Here is a 10104-nt window from a genome sequence, read left to right as displayed (position 1 = left end):
AAAAAATGCGGCGGCTTACAGAAGGTTTCAAGACCGGAGCATACTCTTGTAGAACCCCCAAAGGTGATCTAGTCACTGATGCCCAGAGCATACTTAAATTATGGAGGGAACACTCTCCAGCTCGCTGAATGGTAGCGAACGCACAACCCCAGAAGAAGGTGAACCCGATTCCCCAATCGACGACGATGGAGCAGACGTTCCATTGCACGACCAGGAAGAAGTTCGAATAGCAATTACCCGTCTGAAGAACAAAAAAGCGGCGGGGGCCGATGCATTGCCGGCCGAGCTATTCAAACACGGCGGCGAAGAACTGATAAGGAGCATGTATCAGCTTCTTTGTAAAGTATGGTCGGACGAAAGCATGCCCAACGATTGGAATTTAAGTGTGCTATACCCAATCCACAAAAAAGGAGACCTCACAAACTGCGCCAACTACCGCGGGATAAGCCTCCTCAATATTGCATATAAGGTTCTATCGAAAGCCCACCGTCAACAAACTGATTGGACCTTATCAGTGTGGCTTCAGACCTGGAAAATCAACAACTGACCAGATATTCACCATACGCCAAATCTTGGAAAAGACCCGTGAAAGGAGAATCGACACTCACCACCTCTTCGTCGCTGCTCCAGGCTGCCTTTATGCCGCGATGTCTGAATTTGGTATCCCCGCAAAACTGCAACACCAAAAGCTCCGTCAGAATCGGAAAGGACCTTTTAGAGCCGTTCGATACCAAACGAGGTTTCAGACAAGGCGACTCCCTATCTTGCGATTTCTTCAACCTACTTCTGGAGAAAATAATTAGAGCTGCAGAACTAAATAGAGAAGGTACAATCTTCTATAAGAGTGTACAGCTGCTGGCGTATGGCGATGATATTGATATCATCGGCCTCAACACCCGCGCCGTTACTTCTGCTTTTTCCAGAATGAATAAGGCAGCAACACAAATGCGTCTGGCAGTGAACGAGGGCAAGACGAAATATCTCCTGTCATCAAACAAACAGTCGTCGCACTCGCGACTATGCTTTCACGTCACTGTTGACAGTCATAACTTTGAAGTCGTAGATAATTCTATCTTGGAACCAGCGTAAACACCAGCAATAATGTCAGCCTGGAAATCCAACGCAGGATAACTCTTGCCAACAGGTGCTACTTTGGACTGAGAAGGCAATTGAGAAGCAAAGTCATCTCTCGACAAGCAAAAACCAAACTCTATAAGTCAATGAACATAAGTAAAAGAAAATTTCCAAATTCAAATTAACCACTTATTATGTGAAGAAAAAAACGAAATCAATAAATTAGTTCAACGATACAAAAGTGTATTCGCCCACATAGATCTAGTCGTTGAAAAATATCCCAGTAAACGTCCACATAGGTGTACTATATATGATAAAAAAGAAATAGAGGAGCACATAGCGAATCTATTAGAAAAATACCTGATTGAGGAATCATATAGCCCCTTTGCTGCCCCAGTCACATTGGCATACAAACGGGACAAAAGGACGAAATCTAGACTGTGTATAGACTTTAGGGAATTGAACAAAATCGTAATACCTGAATCTCAACCTTTTCCTCTAATCGAGGACATAATGGTAAAAGCGCGAAATTGTAAATATTTTACAAAATTAGATATAAATTCTGCTTTTGGTCAATTCCCCTAAAGATTACAGATAGGCAAAAAACAGCTTTCGTAACTCAAGAGGGTCACCTTCAATGGACCTGCTTACCGTTTGGCCTGAAAACAGCACCAACAATTTTTCAACGGATATTAAGTAACATTATTAGGAAAAATGAACTAACGGATTTCACAGTAAACCTATTGATGATATTCTTGTTTTTTCTAAAAGTTTCGATGAACATGTGAATCATGTCGGGAATTGCTGGAGGCTGTATTGAAGGAAGGATTTAGACTTAAATAAACTTATTAAAACTTGCACACGCCGTAAAATTCACAGTTCGCAATGACTCAAATGAAGTTGAACCGCGAACATTAATCGAAGGTAGAAACCATCATCATTTTACGGGTGGATCGTATAAATTCGTCTTAAGGAATTAGTTGAGAACACACCTCGATGTCAACCTACTGGTTTGCCTTCCTTTCTGCGTAACTATTTCTTCGACGATGCATTCCATGTATGTCAAGATATTTCCGAATAGAGCAATGTTCTCGCAAACAGATCACTGGCGAAAGTTGAGAAAAAACTCGTAAATGTTAATGTTGTTGCTGGCGGTGATTTCATTGTACTGTATTGTACTGTATTTTCATGTACTGTATTTTCTGAGTTGAAATATACTCTTTGGCCATTCTCCAAATTAATTATTAAATTGTGCGAGACGCACAACGGTCGGAAAACGTTTATGAATTGCAAAACTATATATCCTACCATGCCATGTTGCTTCCTTTAGTGACGTACTTACAAACGTATTTTTCGATTACACCAAACTGCAATATGAGTTTTAAATGTAAATTAGTGGTGAATATAGTAAGATCCATGAGTTGTCAACTTCGATATTCATTCTTCTAAATTAAATGCTGAATGTTCTGCAATTGTCGTCTGGTGAACTACGGCGATAGAGTGGATATCCATCATTTCTAGTTAGTGTTTCCAAAAGAAAAACACGTGAATAGTGTTTCGTGCATTTATTGTCAGCTATACAAACCGAAAAGCATTGTAATGTTCGAAAGGTCCAAAATCATATTGGTTTTCACCACTTCGATTAATACTGGATATTTCTCTGCATCAGGAATTTCAGCAGAAATGATTTCATCAATTTGATCTGGTGTAACCACCATCCAAAGAAGAATGTGTACGTGCGGCAAACCTCTCTTTTGCCACTCAACAGAGTACATCTAGCATCCAACAGCACCATCACACATCGTAACTGTTGTTTGAAAAGTCGTGACAATCGATTGTTGATTGACCGCGATAAATAATTCCGCACGTATGTCATCGCATCCTAGGAGCTCTTCTTGCCTTGCCTTGGGCTGCCATACGTTGCTCGCAAAAAAAAAACCCCCGACCGATATTGGGGCGACCTCTTCGTGGCTTCGTAACAAATTTCAATCTGTCAAGTCAAGTTTTCAGTGAATAATTTTTAATAATTTTTCTTTTGAATAGCCGGAATAAAAAAGCAAGCGAATGAAATTGAACGATTCAAATAATTCTCAAATAAAAATATATAAAAACAAAACAAACAAAAATTAAAAAAAAATGTGTATGGAAAAGAGTTACTTTTTGGAACTATCCAATTTTTCGCCTTTAGTCATGAAAAGTATAAGGTATTTTTGTTTTTAAATCTTCCCCGATCCACAACGAATAACCTCTGAAAATTCATCAAGATTGCTGCACCCGTTCTCTTAGCGTTACTAACAAACAAACATTCGTTTTTTGTATTGGAAAAAGGAAAGCACTGCTTTTAGGGGTTTCCCGGAAATTGTTCGAAATTTTCTTGCCGTAAAAACCATCCTTGAACCTGAACGGCCACATTAAAAAAAGAATTATCAAATTTGGTTCAGTCGCATGAAAGTTATGAGCGTACATACATTTTGGCGATTCATTTTTATTTATATAGATCCGTAAAAAAAACAATTCTGCTATCGGAAAACATGGGCGTTGCATTCATAAAAAAAAAAATTCATAACCATTACTGTCACATAGGTAGAGAACAAATAAAAAGCAAAATAAGCCCGTACTTCACGTTTAAAAATATGACAACACACATAAAAGAGAGTTGTAAGAAATGCACCATATGCATAAAAAATAAGACTAGAGGCCAGGAAAAGTTTGGATTAATGTCTAATTTAGGACCAGCAGAAAAACCTTTTGAAATAGTATCCATAGATACATTTGGTGTTTTCGGCGGTTCTAGATCAACGAAGAGATATTCGCATCTTCTAACAGACCATTTCACGCGATATGCCTATATCTTAACATCACACGTGGAAAATGTAATAAAATCGTACAAAATTGAAATAATACAAGCCGATCAATACCCCGGAATAAACCCTACAGAGTTTAAAGAGTTTCTACAAAAGGCATAAAAATAATATTCACTTCGGTTGATACTCCTTTTTCTAACGGCCTAAATGAGAGACTAAATCAAACGCTGATTAATAGGATAAGATATAAATATAATGAAGGAGAAACAAAAACTGCGTGGACAACAATAGCTCATGAATGCACAAAGTGTTACAACGAAACGGTGTATTCCGTGAAAAAATTCAGTGAAAAATATTTGTTAGAGGGTGACGATGTGAAAATTATGCCAAAACAACTGGATAAAGAACATAAAACCTAAAACATGATAGAGGCATCGCGTTTACAAATAGTCAAAGGTCCCACAATTATAATAAGAAATTGTTTGATAAATCAAGAGTCGAGTATGAATTTAAGATCGGAGAAAAAGTATTTGCAGAAAACGGTAACAAACTGAATAGAAAGAAATTAAGCGAAATCAGAAGCGGTCCTTTTGAAATACTTGAGAAAATATCAAAATGTATCCTTAAAATAAGTACAGGATATAGAAAAGCGGAATCAAATTTATTCCTTGTATAAAAACTACTACCATCTCCTAAAGATGAGATTAGGTAATTGTTGAACTTTTTTTTTTTGTACGTCAAAAAACTCAGTCAGTAGGGGAGAAGAACTACGTTCGAACAACGATCCGAAATTATTAAAATTTACTGTTGAAATTCGGAATCAGTGACCTCAACTTTAAGAGCATTACGTGCAATTCGTCATACTCGGCCTGTCAAATCAACAATTTAGCGGCTAGTGGAAAATTTTAATCCACAGACACAGTACAAAATGTTTCCGTAGCAGTAAGATAAGTGCTCGTAGGGTCGAGAATACTGCTGCCGCTAGTGCATCAAATGAGCAAGATCCAAATCAGCCCCTCACACGCCTTTCTCAAGCGTTGGGCATCTCTGTGACGTCGTTGTGGCAAATTTTGTAAAAAACTTGGCCTACATCCTTATAAGATCAAATTGACAAAAGAGCTGGAGCCGCCAGAATCGTCGTATGTTCGTGAATTGGGCTGTGCAACTACTTGAAAATGATCGAAATTTTTATTGAAAAATCGTCTTCAGCGATAAGTCTGATTTCTGGCTTCTATACATAATGGCATCGAATACACATCGACGTTCACAGAAATAAAGAATTTCATTGATATTCCAAACCGTTTTTGTTGTATGAAAAAAACGTAGCGCTGGAAAACCCGCTATATGTATATCCGTAGTATAGGGATATTCAAGCGGCGTTGAAATCTCTTTAGTGAATCTAAGCAGGCGAACTAGTCAGAACAGAAACCACCTTACAATTATACTCCGAAAAAGAGAATATGTACATACCTCACCACTTGTAGATTTAATCAACGAACATGGTATAAATTTAGCTGATTCTTGGTGGAGTCTGACTTGCGCAAGAAGCATACAAATGGGGCATGAATGGAACAGGGCACTGTCTAATTATCAGAGATGGCTGTAGACGAGCTGCACCATATAATGACTATTGTCGAAGCTGTCAGGAGGTAGAAGAAGAGGAGACACTAAAACATATTCTATGCGAATGCAAAGCTCTATACAGAAGAAGAACCGTTACTACCGGTCCATGGTTTCTAGATGATGTTACAGAGGTTGCAAAAAATAAAACTACATATATTGATGAGCTTCATCAGAAGCACGGTGTGGTTCAAATTCCCTGGGTAAATAATATTTAAAAAAAATATATTTTGCTCAGCAGTGCAATTTTTACAATGAATAAAAATGTCGAACAAACAATTTTTCTTAAATTTTGTGTTTCTAACCAAATTCCGTGTATGAAGACATGCCTCTTTCTGGACGACCTTCGACCTCTTCAATTGATGAAAATATTAAAAAAGGGATGGATATGTCGTTGGAAAATTTTCAAGAAAATGTTAGCAAGATGACAAGAGAGTTCGACATCTTTCGTGAGTCCGTTCAAAAGATTTTGGTGAATACTTTGGGCATGAAACGCTATCTTGCTCGACTCGTCGCGAGAATGCTGAATTGCGTGATCGCGTGAATTTCAATCCCACATTCATGCAGAGCATTATAATTGCTGATAAGACATGGGTTAATGAGTTTGACATGCAAACAAGTTAATAATAATCGAATTAGAGGAATGAAAAAGAGACGAAAAAAAACTCGCTAAAGCCGCTAAAAATCTCAAGGCTTGCTCACTGTCTGTTTTTGATATTCGTGGTTTAGTGCATCATGAATTCTTTCCTTAGGGACAGACGTTCAATCAGAAGTTCTATTTGACCGTAGGATGACGCTGGCTTGAGAACATCTGTTGAAAACAACGGGAATTGTGGAAGAGCAATTTTTAAATTTTTGACGATGATAATGCATCATCACTATGTGCTACCATTGTGACCGAATTTAAAGCCAAAAAAACATAATGAATACCATTGATGAACCATCGTATTCACCAGAATCGACCACCGAGGGGAACTGTTTAAGCTCAGAGCCTTAATAGACCAAGGATCACAACGATCATTCATAGAGTCTAGGGCACAAAACAGGCTTGAGTTGCCAACAAAACTGGCCAATTTTGAAATCACGGGAATGGGCGGAAGAGTAGTTCAAAACTCAAATAAAATCTGCCCCATTACCCTCTTTTCCCCCAAAGCAAGCTATTGTCTTACTGCAATTAACCAATATGCTACCCAGCTATCATATAAATAGCAAGCATTGGCGAAAGGTTTCGCACCTAAAGCTAGCAGACCCAAACTGCAACACCCCCGCTCAATTAGATCTTCTATTAGGCAGCGATTTCATACCACAAATAATACTCGAATGTATTAAAAAAATCACAAATACACTTCTGGCGCAAAATACAATTTTCAGATGGGTCCTAAGTGGGCTAGTTGCGGAACCAGTCACAACAATGACAACTAAAGTTGAGGAATTCTCAAACGAGTACCTCAATTCACAATTGAAAAAATTTTGGGAATTAGAAGAACTCCTCCACATCAATCACAACCCCTGAAGATCAGTATTGTGAGAACTTTTTCAAAGCTACAACTACCAGGGTTCAGGGATATCCCTAAATGATATATTATCGGGACCCACACTCCAACTAGATTTAATGCTTCTGATATTAAATTGGCGTATATTCAAATACGTATTCAATAGGGACGTTGGAAAAATATATCGGCATAGTCGACATAAACACGATCAAGCTTTTCAACGTATTATGTTCCGAAGATCCTCCACAGTACTTTATGCGAGTCCAAATTAAAAACAGTTACATTTGGCGTTAACTGTGCACCATATTTGGCCATTCGAACACTTCGCGAAATGGCAGACAAGACAAAGTCACAATTTCCTCTATCAACTGAAGTGTTGAAAACTCAAACGTATGTAGACGAATACTTAATACAAGAATTATGGCTAGATGGAACCGACTGGGACGAACAAGTGAAAGCTCTTCGCTTAGAAAAATGGTCCCAGTTCGTAAACAATCTGAATGATATTTCTCAGATAGAAATAAGCAACTCCCTAAACACAAAGTCGAATTACATGGCTTCTGTGACGCCTCCGAAAAGGTATACTGCGCTACTATCTATGTACGCACTCAAAGTGACACCACGACCACAAGCCACTTATTAGTTGTAAAAGCAAAGGTGGCACCTTTAAAAACAATAAGTCTCTCACGACTTGAGTTATGTGGCGCACTACTACTTGCCAAATTTGTAGCCATGGTGCAAATGCATTTAAACATGACAAAATGCAAACTATATACTATTAATTCGCATTGAAGTAGTTCTCAATTCACGGCCACTTACAACCTTCTCGCAAGATCGCTCAGATTTCACAGCCCTAACTCCACATAAATTTCTCAAAGGAGCACGCATTCTGGCCACACTTGAGCCAGGCGTGGAGTCGCTATCCTTATTAAATAGTTGGGAGATAATTGGAATTCTCTATCATAATTTCAGCCGCAGATGGAAAGAAGAATATTTAAAGGACTTCCACACGGGTAGTTGATCTCCGTACTCAAAGCGGAATACTAACCAGACCGCTGGTTAAATTATGCTTTCTACCAACCGCGGATAATAACGAAAATCCGATACTAAATAATCCGAACATAAGGCCGAAACACAAATGAAAATAAAATAAATTAATAAAACCGCAACCCGCAACAAACCTTTAACAATAACAATAAAAATTACAGAAATGGTCGGTCAATACGACGGCCTAGTCATACCACATAACGTGGCATTTATATACTACCATGTATATTCAATTACCATTTTTTACAGAGATCAAGATGGACGTGGACATGCCTACTATCCCAACAAAACTGTTCGGTCGGCAACTAACGTGGCACGTACTGGGCCTACTCCTCCGCCCCGCCCAACCAATGCTAATACATCGACTAAGACTTCTGGTAGTGGCTCACGAGCAGCCCCATCAACACCATCTACACAAGCCCAGCCGCGTCGCATCTGATGCCCGCTATGCCGCCGGAAACACCGACGACAACACGACAGCGTGTTGCTCAGGCACATGAGCATTACCTGTCACACACACATGTGACGCAGGAGTATGCTTCCGCTGATTTGTGCCACACGTGTGGCAGACCACACCACACGTTGCTGCATAGGGCCCCACAACGCAATGTAGGTCGGCCATCTGCCTCAAGCGCGGATAGATCAAGTCAAGCAAACCAGGTGGTACGACGTCGAACCACTGGAGTCCGGCCTGAGCCCCATCAATCGCATCCGCACCGCGTTGCACAACCAGGCGTCGTCCGAAAGCGAGTCAGTATCGCCCCGCTACTGCACTTAGCAACGTAGTGGCAACACTTCAGCAATAACAGATATTGCTAGGCTGAATATTCGCATAGGGTTGCCGGGATGGCTAAATGAGATAAGCCGAAATAAAGAAGGCAAACGACCGTAATTGAACGATTTAAAAAATTTAAAAATTAATCATTTGGAAAACAAAACAAAAAAAACTTTAAAAACAAAAGTTTGTATGGAATAGTCACTTTTTGGAAGTTTACGCTCGTAAGTACTTTTTCTACAAACCATCCTCTTTGGATTCCCTTCCAAGTTGATCAGGCCATTTTTAGAAAACGTTTGTATGGGAATAAAGGGCTGTTTTAAGGGTTTTGAGACAATTGTTCGAAATTTTCTCGCCGTAAAAACTATATTTGAACTTTATCGAACATTTTAAAAATGAATTGGCCAAATTGTTCCACGCGTTGTTGAGCTATGCGCTTACCAACACATTTTACGATTCATTGTTATATTATAGATATATATATATTTTTTAAATTTTATTTAAAACTATATTTATACAAAAAACCGTGTTAGTTACACTATTTATAACTCAAGCATGGCTGAACCGATTTAGCAAAAAATTGGTGGGGAGGTAGCTTAGAACCAGGGGAAGGACATATGATAATATTTTAATGATAAAAGTCAATACAATTCATATATACCAAATCTATATTTCAAATCATAAGCATGTCTTCAAAATTTATGGAAGAATCATTTGAAAGTTTTATTATTTCAGAAAAAGAAAGAAAGAACAAAAAAAAAAAGCACTAGTTTTCATATGCATCCATACTTAGTTTATGGGTTATATTGATTATTGCTCCTGAACAAGCCAAACTAATCGCGGCATCTAACATAACATAGTCTTCTTCTTCTTAATTGGCGTAGACACCGCTTACGCGATTATAGAGGAGTTAACAACAGCGCGCCAGTCGTTTCTTCTTTTCGCTAAGTGGCGCCAATTATACATATATTCCAAGCTTAGCCAGGTCCTTCTCCACCTGGTCTTTCGAACGGAGCGGAGGTCTTCTTCTTACTCTGCTTCCCCCGGCGAGTACAGCGTCGAATAATTTCAGAGCTGGAGCGTTTTCGTTCTTTCAGCCACCATAACCTAGCCAGCATAGCCGCTTTCTTTTAATTCGCTGAACTATGTCAATGCCGTCATATATGTCGTACAGCTCATCGTTCCATCGATTGCGATATTCGCCGTGGCCAACGCGCAAAGGACCATAAATATTTCACAGAACTTTTCTCTCGAAACCTCGCAACGTCGACTCATCAGTTGTTGTCATCGT

The sequence above is a fragment of the Bactrocera latifrons genome, unplaced genomic scaffold (assembly GCF_001853355.1).
Source record: "Bactrocera latifrons isolate USDA-ARS-PBARC rearing strain unplaced genomic scaffold, ASM185335v1 scaffold_461, whole genome shotgun sequence".
In the NCBI taxonomy this organism is placed as follows: Eukaryota; Metazoa; Arthropoda; class Insecta; order Diptera; family Tephritidae; genus Bactrocera; species Bactrocera latifrons.
This window is presented reverse-complemented; position numbering follows the sequence as displayed.